Raw genomic sequence first — 19762 nt, forward strand, 5'->3', positions numbered from 1 at the left:
TTTTCTGCCGAATAGCAGGGCTCAGAGGCGAGAGTGTTAGACATAACAATCCCAGCCGCACACAGTTGGAAGTGGAAAGTTAGACGTTAGTCCCTCCGCCCAAACCCAAAAATAACATCTTGGTGTTGAGATGTTTTGCGTGTCAAAAACCATTTCTAACTCTACCAAAGAATGCAGATTAGCCCCGTTTAGAATATGTGGTTCATAGTTAGTTCAGGCAGAACTTCATTCATGATTCACAATTACTGGCTACCGCTGATGACATCCACGCATATTCATGCAGGCATAAAGTGGGGCCATTGCAACTTGACACTTTGACACACAGCTCTGTGATGTAAGTGACTAAAGTGTTGTGGTACACCCGTTAACAGTTTGTCTGTACGATGCATGGATGTCCTCTTCTTAAAGTGTTCACGCTATATCACGCAAAGTAAGTAAATGGTAGCACAGTTTTGAGCAAAGTGTTTTAGAGGACAAACCCGTGAACGAAAAGTACACAAAATCCAATAACACTGTGTATCATCATCCTACTCAGCAACTGGTAGAACCGGCATCATGCCGTGAACAAGAGAAGGCTTTTGATGTCACTAAAAGTCAAATAATTTTCAGTGGTCAACGATGAATAAATAAAGGAATACCTAATGCAGGACTGTATGTTGTTGTCATGACTACGTAGACCATTTGAGGACACTCCCAGGGCCCAGCCTACTGAAGAGAGACACTACACGTGACGTGCAGCATTACAACATATCAAAAAAGGAAATAGCTGACTGGAAAAAGAGAAGTTGCACAGTAGGACAATACGAGTTGCGAGGACAATAATCTACGGCCCATTTTATTCACCGATGACATCTTTTGCATTGACCTCCCTCCCATGGAAGTCAATGAGCATTAAGAGTCAGTCCTATGAACGCCAGCACTGTTTACTGCTGTTTCAGTTATGTTTTAGGGTGTTAGTTTACCTTTTCAAGAGCATACGATATGGGTGTGACCCTCCTTCGAAGACGCAAGGGCTGAGCGCCAGACGCTACAGAGACTGTCGACAAAAAATATAGAATAACACCAGCAGTTAGCTCTTAATTAGATGGGAGAAGACACGCATCAAAGGCCTCGGGTCTAATATATGGTGGGCCTCTGATCCACCAAGACACCCTGATGGGTTTCATTCGTTTAGCTCAGACAAGTGCAATTTTAGCACGATTCCACATGCAATTGCAGTGGCTTTCAAGCTTTACCGCAATGTCAAGGTCATTGTTAAGGCTGTAATGTGGCAAGACAAACACATGGTGCTTGTATGTGTAATGGGTTAAAACACATGCTGGAATGTGCAAGAAATATGACTGCGGTTAAATATTGCCCCCATAACTGTGACAGAGTGTGACAGATAAAAAGCAAAACCACTCCGGTGATTAACGGGCTACAGAGTATTCATGACACAGCTAAAAGCAACTACTTTGTATACAAAAAACTAATTCCCTTTTGGGAATTCATGGGACTCGACAAAGCTGGCGGTGGGAAATTGTTTCCATGTTGACGAACAATAATTCCACAACTATTGTCCTTGAAGCATCTTGAACCTTTTTGAGAGCGGATGAACGATGCCACGAAGGACATAAAAGTCTGCAGAAATGATTGCTTTAAAAAAAAAAAATTATAACGTTAACCGGATTTATCTTTTTATGGTGTGGAATTACAGATTTGGGGGCTGTAAACATTTTGCAGATGGGGAGAATATGGCTCCACAGCTGAGATGATTAACTTTGTGAGCAACTAAAAAGAGAAGAACAAAGGGAAAAAATGACCTCATTGCGATGATCTGGGACACAGATATACGGCACATTCAGACCAGCAGGTCAAAGCTGCTGCTTCTCTCTATGATATTCTAATTCGTCATGGTTGTCTAAAGTCCTGAGTGCTCAATTTGCCCTGGAGATCCTTTAGCTATGCACAAGCCCGGCCCAAAAACATCAATAATGTACCAGAAAATTAAAACATCACCCATAGATAAAAACATGCAGACTTTCCACCTCTTTTGGCAACACTTTGAGCCTTTTGCACTGGAGTCTCTGTCTTTGTGTCAGTTGTGACTGCAGAGGGAGACAAAGCACCAGAGAAAGTCTTTGTTCACTTCAGTCTTCTCTTGATTCCCTTTACACCAGCATTTTGTCTTTTTTTTACATTAACATCGAAGCTATTCTACGCTTTATTACAGACAACAGACAGCAGCGGTGCATTATCTATATGTTCGTAGAGGTTCCAACATCACAGTTCTATTTTCTTTCTATTAAGCATTACATTTGGACGGAAATTCAGTAAGTCATGTTCAAACTACAGAAAATCCCCCTCGCTTCTGTCCCTTTCATTTCAGATTGTGTGCAGATATTCAATGTTAATCCTGAAGGTGACTCTGGCGCTGTTATCGGTACTTCAGTGGGGTGAGTCGTTTTTTTGAGATCCTCAAGGGGGCTCTTTACTCCTGTGTTTCAAAGTGCAGGAGGCGAAGCTGTTCGGCAGCCTGTCCTTCCCACCACCCGACAGACGTTCCACCATCTTGGTTCCTGCCGTTGAAAAAACGCTAGAAAGGTTCTTTTAGAATCCCTGTGCTTGAGTGAGAACAGAGGTGATTGTGTTCTCCATTGCTTTTCATCAATACGTTTTGTATAGAGAGATTCAAAATATATTTCTACGGTTCATTCCTTCATCAACTTGTTGCTTGGAATTAGAGCCTCCTGAGAGCCAGATGTTTATGAGAATTATTTGACAAATATATTCAAAGGTCATCAGATTTTCTTCAGTGTGCATCACATCTAGATAACATGCTTATTATTAACATGACGTGCCCCATTTTGTGCAATATGCTGTTCCCCAAAACAAAGATGTCCATTAGTAGGAATTACTTAACTTGAAAAACCAGACTCATGCCTGCAAAGACTAATGAAAAGTATTACATAATTTAGTATTGCATTTGCAGAGTGTGTGGTGATCAGGAATAGATGTCTTTGAAAGAGCTTGGGAGCAGATTTAGAACCCCTACGTGATGGAGAACATATACGTATAAAAGTATCCTTTTTTCTTTTTTTAAAGGAAGTTTTGTTAATTGTAGAATAAATTGTGCCTGTTCATTTAGGTCACTGAAGATTGTTACTCCGCTACAGCCGGTCTGAGCCAGTGCAACTTGATTTGATCTGTTAGTAATTTGTATGTTGAGAGTTATTTCATTGGGGCTTTAGGAGTAAACATGTGTAACACTTCTGTATGTTTCTATTACCTTGAAGATACTTGGGCCTCACTGTCGAATCACACAAAAAAAATTCCTGCACCTTCTTTCTCTTCCTCTCTCTCTACATACATCTATTCACACACACACACACACACACACACACACACACACACACACACACACACACACACACATTGATATAACCACAAGCTAAACCTCGTAACTCTTTCAGCAGACTCTAAAGGCGTAAATCACAGCGATGCGAGAGAAAAAAAGAAGTCAAACTTTTGTAACATCATGTTAGTGCTGACTTTGCTGATTGAATTTGCTCACAATCACACGGTTCAAGGCTGAGGTCAGGCCAATGGATCGTTTAGTCTAATGGCTGTTTCCTGCCTGCTCAAATGTGAATGTCGCACGGTAGGAAACGATCACATTTCACTGTATTACCGCACATAAAGCACTATGGTAAAAAAGATTACAAAAGAATGGATGAAAAAAAAAAGTACGAAAAGCGCCCCAAAGAGGAAGGGGAGAAATAATGACAGGGAGAGAGAGAGAGAGAGAGAGAGAGAGAGAGAGGGCAAGAAACTGAGAGCTGGGACAAAGATAGTGACAAAGGGAATGAGCTCTTCTAATTTTGTGCCCTGTCTGTGTCACAAGCACCCTGTTGGGACGACAGATGTGCAGATGATGTCATGTCGAAAGAGGATAGGGCGGGAGGGTGGAGTGATCGGAGCGCGGGAGGACAGTGGACAGGCGGAGCCTCGCTCTGGGAGAAAGCGAGGGGGGGGTTAGAGGAAAGGAGGGCGACGGGGAGCGCCGCTTGCCCTGCAGTCACGCATTTAGGCCTTTTCAGTTTTCCTAAGATGGGGCTCAGCGCAGTTTAGAAATGTGTGAGTGCTTTCCAAAAGAAGCTACTTGGGCATCTTAACAGCCCTCTCCGTCGGTCGTGTTTGCGAATGGGTAAAAAGAAAGGAAGGAAAATGTGCACATATGTCGGGCCGTGGGCATTTGCACATGCCGAGGCAGACAGACAAATGTGCTGAACCGGTGCATTTCAGCTGCAGGATTTACCTCTCCAAACCAAACCGGCCATTAGAGCTATAATTTACTTAGTGCAGCCATCGCTGAAGTCTACCCCGCCGTCCCCTGACCGGCCGCAGCATAAGAACCCGATTGTTCTCGTGCTCTGCAGTGACAATGGCTGCTTGTGGTCATCCGGGGGAAGAAGAAAGTGAGACAGAGAAAGGGGATCGAAGAGAGGAGAAAGTGGAGCCGTACAAGCCGGTCGTTTGTGACGTTCGCCGCTAAAGATACTACAGTCCAGCTTCAGAGTGGGCGGGGGGGGGTCAGGGTGACCGCTGAGTCTCCTGCCTTCACAACTGCCTTTGGCTTTCTCGCATTTCTGCAACAAGCCCCCCCACCCCCCTCCTCAACAGCCTCCTTTGCCCCCCACCTGCGCCCTTTCAGGCCAATTGTGTTGGCATGGCTGAGGGAGAAATTGAAGGAATTAGGCCGTCGGATGTTGCCTAATGGTCGTGCTGCACCGAATGCGGCCATTCCTGGCATTGTTATGTGTTCGAGTGAGACTGAGAGGGATTGTGCTTTTCGGTCCAGCGGGAGAAAGCGGCTAACCAGTGAGGCAACCTGTGGGAATCGGCCCAAACCAAAAGGAGGACTGAGGCAGTTTTTCCCCCTTCTGTGTTTGTGTTTGAGCTTTATTTATTTTTTTCTGACCCCCCGGTTTTAAACATTATTGATGTGTAATGAGAGACGACACTCATGGATTCAATCATGGCTGAACAGGTGGGGGACCTCTGTACGCCCCATAACGATCATGTGAATAACTTTGCGCCTCCTTTCTTTTAAAAAAATGACCTTTCGGAAAAAGAGGATCATATCATATAAAATACAGCATCAACTCCTGAAACGTGGCTCTCCCCATATCACTGTTGTTGGTGTGAAAACAGTGCAGCTTTTATGCAGATAAGACTCAGATAGCAGCCTAGGCCGAGAGTCACAGATGGCAGCTGCAGCCCCCTTCTGTCCCTCTCACTCACAGGGAAGTACTTCTGACCTGCGCTTGAGGACACCCTCGGCCCTCTGGGTAATCATTGACTTGTCACCTGTGGCAACCGGGCCACAACACGCTGTACTGCTGACAACGCATGGCGCACGGACGCATTCAGCCATGCATGTGTGCTCACACTTTATTAATTACTAAAAGAGGAAATTAAAAGTTTTCTTTCCCAACAGGGACATGTGCTTTTCCCAGTGAGCCCCCCCCCCCCCCCCCCCCCCACACACACACAAAAAAACTAGTTAGCCTTCGCTCATTTTCATTATTTCCCTCAGCAGGGCGTTGCTGTAACAACATAGCTGCTGCCAGCCTACGCTATGAGAACTGAAAATAAATGCTACAGGGATACAACTTTCTGACGTTTTCTCTCCTAAATACTTGCGATATCTGCTGCATATTACCGATCCAATTCCACAGTTCATTTATTCATAAATCTTTCCATGCAGATGTTGTGTCTGTAAGTTATTGGGAGGGTTGGATTTCTGTGATCCAAAAAAATGTGACAAAGAAACTGTTCAGTGTGGATGACACGGCTTTGGTTGGCTCTATTTGGTGCATGTGCAGCAGAGAAAGTTAGCTCATCAATGGGTTACTGAACTTTATCCTCCCAGAAGACAATTATCTGGAATCGGATTTTTCTTGGACTTCAGATGTCGGAGGGGAAAGGACCCCCGATCAGCTCTCAGCAGTGTTATTGATCAAATCTCGAATTGTTGTCATGTCAGGTGGGGCGTGGCACTGCACTGCAGCACGTTAGAGGGGCACGGCCAAAGGAGAGGAAGGAGCAGCAGGAGGAGAAGGGGGGGGGGGGTTGAGCAGTTTGGCCCTCAGCAGAGCCTCCTCCCACTTTTTCGTCCACCCCCCCAGCCCCCCCCCCCCCCTTCCCTCGCCCTCTATGCCTCTTCGTTCCTCCAACCCTGGGCCTTCTCCCGCAATGACGTAGTCCCGGTGCTCGGCGCAGAATGGCCTGTGTCTGAGAGCAGTGGCCTGAAATAAAACTAAGAGGGGCCTTGGTCGGCAGAGAATGCTAGCTTTGTCTCAGCTGCCATCCACCCTGTCTGGAGACATGATGGGGCTCAAAGAGAGTCTCTGATTGCAAATAAGCAGCGCCATAAACAGGGTTCAACCCCTTCGCCCCCCCCCCCTCCCGCCTCACATATTTGATTGAAATTATGGAAAATATCTTGTTAAAGATGATTTATGTTTGAGTCGATATTCTTTACTCAATTGTGCAAATGTACAAGTTTCATCAAATGAAAGATTGATGAGTGTTGAGTGCTTAGTGCATCCGAGGTACGGTTTTGGATGATAAGTGCATGCATCAATAGGAAGAGTTTACAAACATCTCTTAATATGACATATGTGATACTTAATAAATGACATTTTGATTTTCTATTGTATCATAAGTTTCACAGCTGTTGCTCAGGAATGTCTCAATGAGTAAACAATTTTATTTGTTGCTTATTACCTCTACATTGCCCTATCAATTCACACAGAGTAGAAAGAATGTAAAGAAAAACAGCAAACGGTTTATGGCCAGAACCGCAAGCGTTATATCACCACGTATCTGTAACAGTAACTTCTAGGGAAGCAGTAGAAGAAAAAAAATCTTTGTTTTGCAAAATTTTTATTTTATTTTCTATACAAAAGTTTTGAAAAAGAGTAATTAATTTCTATAAATTATTAATTGTATTTTGAATTAGTTTACAATTGGCTAACAGGAATAAGCAGCGGATTTTTCAATGATACTAAAAGTGCACACACAACTTTCTAACTTGTGGATAACCCAGTTCAAACTAAGACACCGCTTTATTTTACTGTAAAACTGAAAAAAATAACGCGTGTGTTTGTCTTGATCAGGTGAATTTCCATCAATAAGAATTTATGTCACCTTTTAATCCTAATCCAAGCTGTAGCCTACATGCTCAGCCATGCAGCTGAGCTAAAGAAACACACACAGACACGCACCCCTAATCCTATGGTATCTGTATATGTGCTGATTGATGTAGAGTTCGGTCACTGAGTGCAACCGTAATATCCCTTTAATATCCCAACACAGATTTGCTCCCATGCAATATACTCGCCTCTGTTGAGCAAGACTGCAAAAAAAAAAAAACACAAACTGTGATTTTTAGAATGAGCTATATTTTCTTTAATGCATTATAAAACCTGTTAACGGAACGTAATAACAAATTTATTTCCCATTTTTTAATTTAATTTTTTATGCAAAACTTTTTCATCAAAACAATTTATTGTTATTGGATGTATATTAAAATGGACTGAACGGTATTCTAATTAATTTAATTAGCAATTGACTCACAGTTTCTTATTTACTAATTTACATCAGTTGTAAATGTCGTCTAGGGTTAAAGGAAATGAATTTTCTTTTTTTTTTTTACATGGACTTAAATGTATGTCTCTGCATTTTAAAACAGTGACTCTGCAGGGGTCTATGTATAGAGTGTATTGTCTGTTAGTAGTTGCTGAAAATCTGTGGCTGTACAAATGTGGCTGTACAAATGTATATATATATATATATATATATATATATATATATATATATATATATATATATATATATACTTATGGAGCACAATCTGCGTTGATGTGTCTTCTACCACCACCATTCCTTTGCAGACAATATTAATAGGTTCAAGCTTATATAACCATCTACAATTAACGCTCATACACTGTAAAGGAGCATAACACATTAATTATACGTTTCTGGGGCTTTTCGATAACGGGGATCTTTTTTTCCGAACCTTTAGTTGCACACTGGTCCCTTAACAGCACAGTCAGGCCTCATGTGCACAGCTGATTAATCAATCAAGTGTCCACGAGGGAGACCAGGCAACACGTCTGGGCCTGTCTTAGTGTCACCTGTAGCGGGTGACCGGAAAACTACACCGGCATGAGCCGACGGGTGGACCCGGCTCATTCAAGCCAATTAACGCGGGCACACAGGCGCCTAAGATAACGCATGGTTGTGTTTTGTTAGCTGGCCTAAAAATAATAAGCTGTGGAGCCGACCTGTAAGTAGCTTGAGGGATGAGTATAAGCTGTGTTTAAATAGTTTTTGTGGTTGTAAGTGTTTGTTTAGCATTTGCTGGAGGCCGTTACATACATTTAATATGGCGTGTGTTACTCGGTTACTGCTAATTTTCTCATTTTAACCTGTTACTCGTTTTTGAAATACAAACATGTTTGATGTGAATATATGTAGCGTAAGCGTGTGGGCCCCTGGCTATAGAACAGTGAGTTAACGTTAGCTGGTGGTTTAAACAAACGTGGGAAAACAAATCTGTTCTATTAATGACATAAAATTCAGTTTAAGTCTGCACACGACATTTTTTTATAGTGACTATTAGCTTAGTTGACATTGTAATCTCGGTGTTTTATTCTTTTAACGGTCCCTCGTTATAATGAAGTGTAGTTTATAATTTAGTCGCCGTAGTTTTGGGCTAACGACACAATGCAAGTGCCTTTCTCTTTAAAACGCTGACATCAGGTAAATGTTCTAAAGCAAATGCTGCTCTTTTTTTTAATCCGCAGAGGAAGCGCTGCATAAAGAGCGAGCGGGGTGAGGAGGGGGGCGGCAGCCCTTAATAATAACCACCACACAGCCTAACACACTTAGATGTGATGCGCTTTCTTCTTCTTTTTATTATTGTTATTTTTTCTTCTTCTTCTTTTCTTTAATTTCCTCGGCCGGGACACATTAAACAAGCGAGGCCGAGGGCGGCCCCGGTTCATCTCAGCTGAACTCGACGCATCTGGTTCGTCGTCGTCGTAGGCGGTGGCGGCGGCGAAGGACGCCTCGCGCAGACTGCAGCCCGCGTCCCCGTTGAACCGAGCTGCAAGGGCTGCGCAGAGAGAGAGAGAGAGAAAGGGGGGGGTGGGGAGAGGGGAGAGTGTGTGTGTGGGAGTGCGCGTGCGCGTGTGTGTGTGTGGGGGGGGGGGAACTCAATTCCTCCGTGGCCGGTAGCTGCTCGCGCGGATATCGTCTCCCAGCACATCCACTTTCTACCTAAGCGCGTGTGTGTTTTTTAAATGTATTCATTCGAGGCTGTTTTTGTGCGCAGATAAGTCGCATAACGAGACGAGACGGGACGAGACCGCAGAAGACATAAAGCCCCGCGAAATTGGGAGTTGGACACCCAGGAGGAAGAGGACGAGCCAACTTGAACCCGACGACCTCTCGGTGCGTAGTCTCACATTTTGTTATCCCTTTCTCTCTCACGCCACTTTTATTCTCTCTACACATAGCGGTTGGGGTTTGCGTAAAGTGCCTAAAAATCACAACGACGTGTTTTTTTAGCGTAAAGCATTTAGCAATATCAATTCGATATGGACAATGTTGTGACTGGACCGACCCGCGGTCATTGAAGGGTGATAAAAACAAGCGCTCCTTGGGTGACCGTCTATAACCGTCCGTGAATATTTGCGATCAAGTCTCGAACGTCTCCCACGTCCCCAGGCGGAGACGAAACGGTCGCCGGGCGGCAAAATTCTCCCTCGCAAGCCGCAAGCAAACGCGTCGCCTCTCCGTGCCCTACTTTCCCTCCGCGCGGAGGCGCGATCCCTCCCGCCGCAGAGCGGAGGCAGACGGCGGCGCGCCTCGGGCCGACCCCGCCGAAGAGGAAAATAAAACACCGCCGCTCTCGTGCCAAGTGCGCGATTTACGGCGTTTCAGCAAAAACGTGCCTTTAATTAGGACAGCAGCGTCTCCCGGGCGGCTCACCCTGCGATAATAAGTGGATGTAAGACATCAGGAACATCGGCGGAGCTGTGCGGTTTCCCCCCAATGTGTCACTGTGGTTTCCCTCGGAGAAGTTTTTGATTAAATTAATTCATTGAAATCTGAGAGGAGCTAACTCGGCACTTTTAGCTAAATGTGTTTTTAATGGGTAAAGGGCCGGTGGGAGCTCCCTGGGGGTTTCTCAGGTGTAAACTGCAACTTCTTTAAATTACGTTTTGAAAAAGAGAGAAATGTACATACTTGTACATACTGAAGGAATTATAGTGAGTGTGTATGTGATAATATTTATTTGACGTGACAAGTGTATGCTTGAACAGTGATAACAGGAGCCGCACTTACATGAGGTTGAAATTTTAGGTCCAGAATCAGGAGGAATCAGGAAACATTTATTGCCAAAATATGTCAAACAAAAAAGGAATTTGTCTTGGCGGTTGGTGGATGACAGTAGGTGTTCACATAACGAGAACAAAACAAAATACAGAGGGTTTTTTGATTCAGACATAATATCCAATTTTCCTACCAAGAGTTATAGGATATTTAATGGTAATAATTATAGGATTTAAATTGTGCATGTGCACCTATACTACACCTTTTGTGTGATTTGTGAAATTCAGACAGCGTGTGTTAGATCTTGGCCCAGGTATTGTTCATGCTGAAGATAACTTTTACCCCGAGCACCGTAGCACAAGTTGAACTGCGGCACACACACACACACACACACACACACACACACACACACACACACACACACACACACACACATACATCTGCACATGTATTCTTGCTTGACCTGTGTGTATCTGTATGTGCAGGCTGACCCAGATACGATTCCGCTCAAACTGGAGTGTCGAAATGACAAAGATCCCTTAAAAAGATCTGTTTTGGCTGACATAAAACATGCTGTTGTGCTCTACCACATTCTACCCCCCCCTCCCTTAAAGTCGATTTCACTAGAAAGAGGAACAGAGCTGTCAGGAGCCGAAATATGAGCATGGTCCGGATGACCTTTTGTTTATACGAATACCCTGGTTTGGCCTGTTTATAAAGTATATTATCGGTGTAAACAGGAAAATGCCATTGTGCCCTCAAGAAAATGCAGAAACACAGGTGGCCCTCAGACAATGGGCCGAGGCCCATTTCTCCACTGTGAGGCGGAGGGACAGGAGAAAACACATGGCTGCAGAGTGATAAGTGGTGTAATTATTGTCTGATTTGCTCTGCGTCCTGTAGCTCGGAGCTCCGTTGTGGGCCGTACTGGCATTGTTCGACTTGGGGGAAGAGAAGAGGCTTGGATTCAACCAATTCGTCTCTCATTTGCCTCCAAAACAGCTTTGTCCTCCATCCCCGCTCTCCCTCCCGCTCTTTCAAATCTCACGGAATTGATTGAAACCCTAAACGGCAAGACCGTGCCGTGAGGGGGTGGTCTGATAAAAGCAGCGTGATACTGCAGTGTGTTGTGCTGTGCCATTCTGTCCTGAGCGGTGCTGTAGGTGGACAGACACCCCTGTCACTCCCTAATCAGGTCGTCTGGTGTTTTGGGAATTCAAGCACGTATTGCTTTAGTTTCGCCCCGTGAAAAGATTGTTTTCTGAGCTCTTTTTAAAAAAAACACACACCACACGTCTTTGTGTGTCTGAGCCACCTTAAAATGTCCTAAGCTGCACAAATGGACGGTGTATTAACACCAGGAGGAGTGGACGCCTGCCCTGCCATTGTTCTTTTATCTTTTTTTTTTTAAATAATAATGTGGCAAGCGACGAGCTGACCGTAAAGTGTATGGCCATGGCGTGTATTTCTACAAGCACGCGTGTGTGTGTGTGTGTGTATGCACGTCTGTTTTCTCCGGTAGGCCTTTGCTGTCCCCAGCAAATGCTTCACGTTCTAAATCTCAGTGCAGGGCATTTAAGTGCTTGACCTAATTTCTCTGGCAGCAAAGAATCCACTCGTGAAGGCCTTCTCTGTGTATTTCAGTGTGTGCGTGTGTGCATGCGCGCGTGTTGCTCTGGGTGTTTCCTCCTTGCTTTTCTAACAGGAAGCTGATGTTGAGTTCAACTGAGGACAGGGAAAAGGCATTTTTTTTTCCACTGTGAATCATCGAGAGAGAGAGAGAGAGAGAGAGAGAGAGAGAGAGAGAGAGAGAGAGAGAGAGAGAGAGAGAGAAATGAAAAAAGAGAGGGGACCAGGCTGCTGCATTGATTCAATGCTCTGCAATCTGTCCTATTTCTCTCTCTCGTCTCACTCCCTCTTAACTCCATACCTTATTGTCTATTTCAGCCCTTTTTTATTCTCACCCTATTTCCAGTTCTACTGATGTTCGTTCTGGGCGGAATCAGCGAGTTTATGGAGAGTTCGCGAGTGCTGTGGGGGGAGAGGAAAGGAGAGACGAAGAGCAAATGAAGCAGAGCTCTGTGGGGAGCAGTGCAGGTTCTTCCGGTTCAGTTTCAACATACCCACAGCAAAAGGGGGCTGCCTGCGCTTTGTACTTAAGAGGCAACGAAATAAAATATCATAAAAACACCTACACAAACTGTAAACCCGGATTTGATAAAGCCAGCGATGAGGGACACAGAGATTCTGAAGGCCTGTGTATTCCTTCAAGCTATGATAATATGGACAGAACAAAAGCCAGAAATAACTGATAAACCCTTCTGGGGAAAAGAAAAATGTCTGAAATATTTAACTAGATTTCCTGTTGTAGCCACAATGCCAAAGGACAAGGATAGTTGAAAGCTGATATCCCAAAACTGTGAGTTTTAATGTGTTCTCAGACCCATTTCAGTTCAAATGACACATAAATGAAATGTGGAAATGGCATTATCTAAACCCCAGTGGTATAAATCTAATTTTGAAGGTTTCCTGTACATATTGCAGTTAAAAGGGGATTTATAGGAATTGAATAAAAGCAGATATTCTAACTGGAACCACCTACTCAGCCATGTGTGTTTGCAAAATCTTGGCTGTTTTTAGCTGTATGTCTGCAAGATTGAACTGGTTGGTAGCATGACGGACGCACTGCTGCCGCAGCACGACAGAAATGAGGAGAAAAGTCCATTCAAGCCTCCGTCCCGTCGAGTGCACGCGGCTCAAAGCTGTTACCGAGTTCATCGGGTCAACGATAATTGTCGAAATGTTTAGTTCTGTACAGTCAGGATGGATGCATTGTAATGTTAAAAGCAGATGTGCATCCTCTAGCTTTTCACATACATTTCCTTTATCGTTTTTGTTTAATAAAGCATAGAATCGTAATAGCTTTTGTCTCAATTCAGAGAACTTAATGAAAATATACTTTTATTATAGCAGGTTATAGCCGCCACCCTGAAAAGGTGTGGAATAAAAATGTTTTTTAGCCAAACCATTTGCCTGACCGCTACCCCCCCACCCGAGTGTTTGGATTTATAAACCTAGAGGAAACACTGCTGTCTCTAATGTTTTGTTCATGAATCATTACAAAAATATTATAAATGATGATGATGAACAAATTATTTTTTCGACTACAAACATATCTCATGGTTGAAAGGGAGGAATGTTTTCCAGCTGGAAGTCTGCAGCACTCTTAACAGCACTGACATGTAACAGCAGAAATGATACAGTAAGAATATTTTTGTGCTCCGCTTGCACTGACACATTGTGGGACGACAAAGCACAACACGTCCTAAACAATCATTGATTCCCGTCGTTTTTTTTTTAGCTGTGCAGGTCGCAACAACAGAGCGTGACGTTCCACACAGTTTTTGTTCATAATTTGAGTCTTTTTCTGTGCCTTGTGTTTTCTCGGTGCAGGCAAGTGAGGACGCAAGTAGAAGTTGAGCCACAAGATCCCAGATACTGTGATGCAGGTGAGCACATTTTCAACACAAAAATCACCCAAAGAAATGTGTGATATTAAGCATACTATTTGAAATCAAGTTATTTTGACCACAATCATACTAACATTAACTTTTTCCTGCTTCAAAGGCACACTTTGTCAAAGCTACTGTATCGTAGAGCCTAATTTTATTTGTTATATAATAATAAATTCATTTTATTTTCATTTTATTACAAATTATATTTTGTGTAGAGCATTGGTTTGACCAGTTTGGCTTCATGCTCCTCCCTGGGGCGTGCACCGTGAGAAGTAAATTGCTAATCAAAAGGGACTAACCTGGTTACAGAATGTTTGAAGAATACACTATAATCTGATCTGGTTTTAAAGCAGATTGCTCTCAAACTCGAATGGACACTCCTGGCGCCCTTCGCGAGCTCTCGTAAAATAATGAGTGATAAAAAAACTCCAACTGACAATCTCTGTGTAATGTTGCAATATAACCATTTTTACTTTAACAGACCATAATAAGCAGAATCAGATAGTAGAATAATTGTGTGTTGAGTTTAGATTTGTATTTTTTGCCTCGGAAAACAAGGTGACATCTTTGGCTCTTCGTGATTTACTTTTTCAACAACCAAGTTACGTGAAATGTTTAATGGCTGCTCAGGACTTCAGTATAAGCCGATACTAAACACCAATCAAGGGGTCTATTTGAAGCCTTCTTTTTATTGTACGGCATTATTTATTTACAAGTTCCGTCTTCCCTGCCAGTTGCAAAGTGTCTAGCTGCAAAGGAGCGGTCATAATCTGAGTGCGGTTTTTATTGGACAGACCTATCTTCCCATCAACAGTGATGCATTTGATTGAGTTATAAGAGTAGTGTGGCAAAGTTAGTGCACAGTGTTCTTTTTTTTGTGACGTTCATGCTTCATATCTGGCTTAAGTGACCTTCCAAATCGTAGAAGGAACTAGAAAAGGCATTTCCTGCTGAAAATGCGTTGGAATGCAAAAAGCTGAAAGCTGCACTGAATATTTAAAAATAGCTGAAAATACAGAAAGTTGAAGGGAATTTGAATACATTTGCTGAAAAGCTGAAATGAATTTGAAATTGCTGAAAATACAGAAATGGGAGAAGCTGAAAGGAATTTCAATAGATTTGCTGAAAAAGCAGAAATGAAAACAGCTGAAATAAATTTGAAATATTGCAAAAAAATACAGAAATGAATATTAAAAAATTGCTGTTGATAGAGGCATAAGAATAGCTGAAATTATTTTAAAGAACTGCTGAAAATACAGGAAGTGGGGGAGCTGAATTTCAATAGATTTTCTAAAAACAGAAGTTGCAGGAGCTTAAATTTGTTTAAAATTGTTTGTAGTAATATTAGTAGTAGTATTAGTTATAATTGTGGTATTAGTAGTACTAGCAGTATAAGCAGTAATAGTAGGTTTAGTATCAATAGCAGTAGAAACAGCTGGAATACTATTAGCCATAGTAGTATTTGTAATAACATTAGTAGTAGTTGTAGTATTAATAGCAGTAGAAATACTAGTAGTATGGTAGTAGAAGTATCAGTTGTAGTACTAGAAGTACGAGTAATATTCGTAGTGGGAGACAGAATGTTTGTTATTCACACTTAAAAGTTTTTAATTAATAGGCCTCATCACAGACATTACAGTAAAAATTCCCTCCATGGGGCTTTTATTTTGAAATGATTGGATTGGGTGGGGTGGGGGGGTGTAGATAGAGGGAGGGAGGCTGAGAGGGTGAGGAAGGGAATGGTGGTGACGAAGAGATAGAGAGGGAGAGGGGAGGAGAATTAGACATACTGACTGACTGAGTGATTAACAGTGAGAAGAGGTCAGGGTGGAGGGGGGAGGGGGGGCGAGTGTCTTTATCATATTGGTCTGTTGACAGAAAGCATAGCTGCGTCATGTGACTCCACTAATCAGGTCACAAGGAGCAGCTGTGAGTCACAGACAGATCCTGCAGCATGTGAGTGCTCGTAACCACGACAACGGCGCACCTGTGATCATTAACGATCTGCTGCAAAAGGCAGAGACATGGCAGCAAGTTACACAGAATCCACACCTCAAACAAATGAGAACCAGCGCAAAACTATAACAGCTATCTAAAAAATACGGCGTTTGTATGAGACCCAAGACTCTACCGAACGCGTGGATGTGCTTTTTATGTCTGTCCGGTAATAAATACGGCTCCTATGGCCGTTGACAAAACGTGTACCTTGTGGATTTTTGTGAGAAATATGTCGGCAGATTTGTATTGGAGCCTATGGGGCTTTTGGCAGAGGTTGTGTCACTCAAACACTCCTTGCGCCAAAACTAAAAAACTCTGGGATTCCATGAACACATTAATCCAATCAGCACAACCATACCCTCATTAATCTGAAGAAATGAAGCCTCTAGAGTGTATACTTTGGCTGCAAGGACAGAAGTTCCATACTTTTTTAACCAGATTCCTGTGATGCCCCACACTCTAGCTCTCGAGGACCCCCTCTAGCAGACGCAATACACACTCATGTAAAAGTCAGAAACGGAGCGAAGAACTAGTGAAACATAATCAGTGATTATGAAAAAAGTAGAATAGATATCAAGAAGCAGTTTTTTTCATAAAATAGTTGAGACTTGTGTGAACATTTGAGAGTTGAAATGGTGTCTGTAGCTGAAAGATTGGCAAAGCTGAAAAATCTGAAAGTTGAAGAAGTTGAAGAGGATTTGAAAAGCAAACTCCATTTGAAAACCATGTTAAAATATTAATGATTATTGATTTATATAAATTCAAGCATAAGAGGTAGAAAGCTGAAAAGTCATAGCCCTCAAGCCAGAAAGGAGCTGAACATTTTAATATTTGAACGGTTTTAATAGCTGAAAGTGTGAAGGAGTTGAAAGGTGGCGCGGAAGAAATAGAAGAAGAAGATGAAGATGAAGAAATAAAGATTCGAAGAACAATACTTGGAATGCATCGTTAATGCATTCCAACAATAAAGATTCGAAGAACAATACTTGGAATGCATCGTTAATGCATTCCAACAATAAGTCGGAATAAAGAATAGGAGAACAATACTTGGAATGCTTAAAGCATTCCAACTAATTAGCAGAAAATACTCTACTACTAAGTAATGTACTTATTTAAAATAGTGTAGCAAGTAAATTAATAAATGGATATGTAATTAATCTAATTAAAAATGTTTTAGTGTTTTAGTTGATCGGGTGGCATTATATATAATATCATGTTATGTTAGGATGTTGTATGTATGTATGTTAGGATGTTAGGATGTTATCATGTTAAGTTTAGCAATGTATCCAGCTGTGGTTTGTAAGCAATATGTTTTGCATGTAAACCTTCAAATATTAAAAAGTAACGAGTAACTCTTGACACATGGATACATATAGGGCTGTCACGATAACTACTTTTTGTCATTTACCATATATTGCATCCAACAAACTCACTGCAGGATCTGGGGTCCTCTCGCAAGGCCTGCCACTGAAAATGGATGGCCAAAGGCTGTACTAATCTCAGCTGAACATTCACTTCTCAAAATAAGTTGTCAGAATATTAGATGAAAGGATTTTTTGCAACAACAGAAAAAACTGATTTGGAAATTTCCATTCAATGCTTTTCATGCTGTATTATTTCAGTTCATTTTTTATGCTGAAAAAATGTTGCACGCTTTTGGAAAAATCCTGATTCAGGTGGGCTATCCTTCACATGTTTGTCCAGGAGACATTGAAAGAAGGATGGATCTCCATGTAATGATGTTATCAAAAACTGTTAAAACCTCCTGAAAACCAGGCCATTTCTTTGAACCCCTGCTCAAAAATGGCATACCCGTGATAAAAAAGGCCCTATCTCTGGAACTACTTTATCTATCTTAGTCAGGGGTCCACACCTGTGGGTGTGATCTGATGAATAAATAAAATTAAAATTATTATTCCGCCTTATCTGCTCTTTTGCACTGTAGGCGGAATCGAGAAGAGAGGCAACATACTTGATGCCAGAGGTCAAAAACCTGTCCCAGAATTTAGGTTGCCATTCAGAGACAGTGTCTCTAGGGAGACCAGGCAGGTGAAAAACATGTCCCCTTGGCCTTGGGTAACTCGGGCAGAGAAATAATATGAGCAGTTTGGATAAAAAGGTCAAAAAAGAATGATTGGGTTACCGTCAGGAGGAGGCCGACAGGTAGCAGGAGGACTGAGGGCATTAAAGGGGAGCTTCCAAACAACTGTAGTTCAAAATGAACTGTTTAGAAGCAAGAGTTCTCCGTCAAAAGACACTGCACATGTTGCATGTGATACTTCTGCAAGAGGAGTGGTTTGACCAAAGGCATCACCAGATATGCAAAAAAGCACAGGAAATTAGTGACGTAGTGTAGAGGGGAAGGGGCGGGGAGAATAAGTCGCCCTTTGAAGAAGCTAGCTGGAATCGCTAGGAGTAGGACCGTGTTTGGGGGTCAACGGGCTTTTTCGGTTTCCGACTAGATGGATTTTGGCTACCTAGTGTGTTAGAAGCCTGGCAGTGTAGAGAAAGGGAGAGTGCTTGTGTGTGATGGTGAGTATAACGTTTGCAGTTACGCTATAGTTATCACCATAGCGACGTGTGTCTATCTGATTTACTTAGTATATGTTGGGTAAAAATGCCACAACAAGCACATCTCTCGGGTTTTGTTGGAGTTGTTGCACGTGGTCAAACTCGGTATGCCGGTCCAGTGTTTGGCTCTATATTAAACTGGTTTGAAAATGTTTACACCTAATCCAACAAATCAATGTGTTGATGTGTGACAAAAAAAGATCTGCGGCTGTATTCACAAAGACTCTCAGAGAGCTCCAAGCTTGAACCTAACATTTTTGGCAAGGACTCATAGGATGAAGGAAATGTTTCAGAGAAACTCATAGCAAGGAAAGGACAGCAACCTTTACCGTAGTCAGGAGGCGTGGTTCACCGCGTTGCAAGGTGTATTACGCATTCTTGTGGTTGATTGGGGAAAAAAAGGAGGATCTCTTAAAACTAGGAGCCTTTATGAGAAAACGTTTTATGTCGGGTCAAAAACGGGTATAAGTCAAACACAGAAACACAGGATAGATAACAGGCCATCATCTCCAATATGGGATGAGGCTGGAGAACAGGAGTCCAAAAGGCAGGCAGGAGGTCATTACAGGCAAAACCCAGGCCAGCTGAGAAAATGGCTGAAACACTAAGGCAGAAGCTTAGAAGCAATCTTACTGGCAACGAATATAAGTGGGCCGGTGTATGTTACTGCTGGGGAAATGGGAACAGATGTGCAGGTGGGCGGGGGTGGTCAGATCATAGGGAATGGCACTGAACAGGAGATGCAACATAAGGAGTTCAAGGTGACTGGAGAATTTGATCAAGGCAGGAAGGAAAAGCGGTTAAGGAAAATGTGATATGAGGAATTGGATAATGTTGCGACACGTTGGGGTTACTGCTTTTTACGCAGTTTCATACCTCATTTCTGCAATATTGAATTATCTGCAAAATATTGGATCTCCTGATCGGGTTAATCCAAATAAGGGACACAAATTAACTGATTTCAAAGGAACCACTGAGTCAGTGAAATAAAAAATAACTTTAAACAGTAATTTAGGCGAGGCAGGTGCGAGTCATAAAAAGGAAATGTAATATATTTACATACACCTGTACTATGAATGTAGTCTTTCCATATTTACTGCGTTTTGGATCGAGAGGATGGATGAAGATTGCTCAACCTCATCACACCCCTTCGTTTGGAATGAAAGTGGTTTTAGTGGAGGCCTGGTAGGCAGCATGCTTCAAATCAGGTGTTGTCCAGATGTGATGGTGAGAGCCATCCTTAGGCTCCTGTTAATCTCCTATTTGGAGAGAAGAGAAGGAACAAGAAA

General features: G+C 42.5%; 1 long non-coding RNA gene across 2 annotated transcripts in view; it reads left to right on the top strand.

Moving 5' to 3' along the window:
• Window positions 1-9207: 9207 nt before the first annotated feature.
• Window positions 9208-19762, top strand: part of LOC120817457 (uncharacterized) — a 29746-nt gene continuing 19191 nt past the window's right edge. Inside the window, exons 1-2 of one of the 2 annotated variants that reach the window (XR_005711974.2) lie at window positions 9208-9504; window positions 13843-13898. This is a non-coding gene — a long non-coding RNA (uncharacterized LOC120817457). The remainder of the gene's footprint in view (window positions 9505-13842; window positions 13899-19762) is intronic. The other variant, XR_005711976.2, reaches the window with a different exon arrangement.

This window comes from Gasterosteus aculeatus, chromosome 4 (assembly GCF_964276395.1).
Source record: "Gasterosteus aculeatus chromosome 4, fGasAcu3.hap1.1, whole genome shotgun sequence".
NCBI lineage: Eukaryota > Metazoa > Chordata > Actinopteri > Perciformes > Gasterosteidae > Gasterosteus > Gasterosteus aculeatus.